The 3,028-nt window shown below is 40.9% G+C and overlaps 1 pseudogene; it reads left to right on the plus strand.

Moving 5' to 3' along the window:
* The first annotated feature begins 232 nt into the window (after positions 1-232).
* LOC113431843 (general transcription factor II-I repeat domain-containing protein 2 pseudogene) lies at positions 233-2,049 on the plus strand (annotated as a pseudogene).
* Positions 2,050-3,028: the final 979 nt, after the last annotated feature.

Genomic DNA, 3,028 nt, shown 5'->3' on the forward strand with positions numbered 1-3,028 from the left:
ATAAAAGGGGCAGATGGCTGGGCACTTTAAAAGGGGGCACATGGCTGGGCACTTTAAAAGGGGCACATGGCTGGGCACTTTAAAAGGGGGCACATGGCTGGGCACTTTAAAAGGGGGCAGATGGCTGGGCACATATAAGGCAGGTGGAGCGGTAAATTTTGGATATACTGACCACTTCCATGTCACTTTACAGTGGTATAGGGACCATAAACTACAATCAAATACCCCAAAAATGTCCAAGAAAAGAAAAGTTGATGCAGAGGGAAGGCAATTTCAGGAGAGATGGGAAAGTGAATACATGTTTGTGATTAATGGAGACAAGCCGGTATGTCTTATTTGCTATGAGGCAGTGGCAGTGATGAAGGAATACAATTTACGCCGGCACTTTGAGACCAAACATGGAGCCAAATTTGCTAACTTTAGCCCCCAGGAAAAGCAACAAAAGGTCCAAGAATTAAAAGGTAGCCTGCATTCTCAACGGAATATTTTTTCAAAAATGACAGCAAAAAATGATGCAGCAGTGAAAGCCAGCTATCTTGTGGCTGAAGAAATTGCGCGAGCTTCAAAGTGCTTTTCAGAAGGTGCATTTGTAAAGAAGTGTATGCTGAAGGTATGTGAACAGGTGTGCCCTGAGCAGAGACAGGCTTTTAACAATGTCAGCTTGCCAAGAAACACCATCACAGACCGAGTCAGGGACCTAGCCTGTAATCTTAAAACAAAGTTGGCTGAAGAGACATGCAGTTATGTGGCATTTTCATTAGCTGTTGATGAAAGCACTGACAATACTGATACAGCTCATCTAGCTATTTTTGTAAGAGGTGTGAAGGAAGACTTGTCTGTCAGTGAGGAGCTCTTGGATGTGGTCGCCATGTATGGGACAACAACTGGGAGGGACATCTTCAATGCAGTGGAGGAATCCATAAATAAAATGAAATTACCTTGGGAAAAGTTGGTGGGACTTACTACTGATGGCGCTCCAGCAATGTGTGGAGTGAGAAATGGCTTGGTTGGACTGTTAAAAGAGAAAATGGAAAAAAGTAATTGCCACACGCCACTGATAACTTATCACTGCATTATCCACCAAGAAGCTCTGTGTGGCAAGGTTCTGCAACTGGATAACATAATGTCCACAGTCACGAAAACAGTGAATTTTCTGCGTGCACGGGGTCTGAATCATCGTCAGTTCCAACAATTTTTGAAGGAGGTGAGCATGGAACATACAGATGTGCCATACCATACAGAAGTAAGGTGGCTGAGTAGAAGCACCGTTCTCAAGAGATTTTTTGAGCTTTTGGAAGACATTAATCTTTTTATGCAAAGTAAAGGGAAGCCCTTGTCAGAACTGTCAGATCCAAACTGGCTGTGCGATTTTGCCATGTTGTGTGACATAACAGAGCATCTCGCCCAACTGAATCTGAGGCTGCAAGGCCGCAAACAAGTCATAACCTCAATGTATGACGCAATAACAGCTTTCCAGGAGAAACTGCGCCTATGGAAGTCACAGCTTGAAAAAGACAGTCTTGCCCACTTTCCTATCTGCCAGAGCATTTCAAACTCATTCCCAGGTACTTTTTCATGTGCTCGATTGGGTACCAAAGTGAATCGGCTGATTGATGAATTCAATCAACGCTTTTCTGATTTTAAAGAACAAAACTTAACCTTTACCAGCTTTGCCAATCCCTTCAACATCGATGTTGACAGTGCACCACATCACCTTCAAATGGAATTAATAGAACTTCAGTCCAACAGCAGCCTGAAAGCGAAGTTCCAGGATGCGACAGTCGACGACTTTTACCGTCTCCTCCCCACTGCTTTGATGCCACAGCTCCGACTTCAAGCTGCACATGTTCTGTCCATGTTTGGGAGCACTTATCTATGTGAACAGATGTTTTCAGTCATGAATCTGAACAAGACCAAGCTCAGATCACGCATCACTGATGATAACCTCCATGCTGTTTTGCGGATTGCTACAGCACAAGACCTAACGCCAAACATCGATGGACTGACCTTAGGAAAACGATGTCAGCCATCTAGTCAGTAAAGTTAAAAAAAAGGTAATGCCTTGTGTTTTCCATATGTTTAATAAACAGTGTTTGGCAATATTTGTATGTTTAAAAAAAATTAATGTTTGTTACCAAAAACATTTTTCAATACATTGTACAATAATTGTACATTTGAATATCTACTTGTCATTATTCTGACTATGTTTCTGCTTTCAGAGCTAGTTATTACTTACATTATTACAAAAAACAGTAATAATTGAATGCAGTGACATTAATTTATGATAATAAAGAGTGGACACATAGACCTACAGATACAACCGGCCCTTTGATGGGGACCAAACTGCTGATGCGGCCCCCGATGAATTTGAGTTTGACACCCCTGATGTAAAGCTATTCAACACCAAAGACAATACTGCTATCCTTCAAAAAGACCTTGACTATGTATCAGAATGTTCAAACAAATGGCAACTTCAAATCTCAACAAATAAATGCTCTGTCCTACATATTGGAAAAAAAAATCGAAAATAAAATACAGGCTGAATAGTCAAGACCTTGTTGATGATCCAAACTCTGTCAAGGATCTTGGAGTACTCATCTCTAATGATCTAAGTGCTAGAGCCCACTGTAACTACATAGCCAAAAAGGCGTTAAGAGTTGTTAACATAATCTTACATAGCTTTTTCTCTGGTAATATTACACTAATAACTAGAGCATGCAAAACATTTGCTAGACCAATGCTTGAATACAGCTCATCAGTCTGGAACCCACATTACGTATCTGATATTAACACAGTTGAGAAAGTCCAGAAATATTTCACAAGAAGAGTTCTCCACTCCTCTACTCATTGCAGAATACCTTATGCCAGCAGACTCGAAATTCTAGACCTAGAAAACCTAGAACTATGCCGCCTTTGGTCTGATCTAAGTATAGTATATAAAATCATACATTGCAATGTCCTACCTGTCAATGAGTACTTCAGCTTCAACCATAACAACACAAGAGCAAATAATAGATACAAACTCAAG

This window comes from Notechis scutatus, chromosome 1, assembly GCF_049901735.1.
Source record: "Notechis scutatus isolate UNSWTSFEM ecotype Mainland chromosome 1, rNotScu1.2, whole genome shotgun sequence".
Classification (NCBI taxonomy): domain Eukaryota; kingdom Metazoa; phylum Chordata; class Lepidosauria; order Squamata; family Elapidae; genus Notechis; species Notechis scutatus.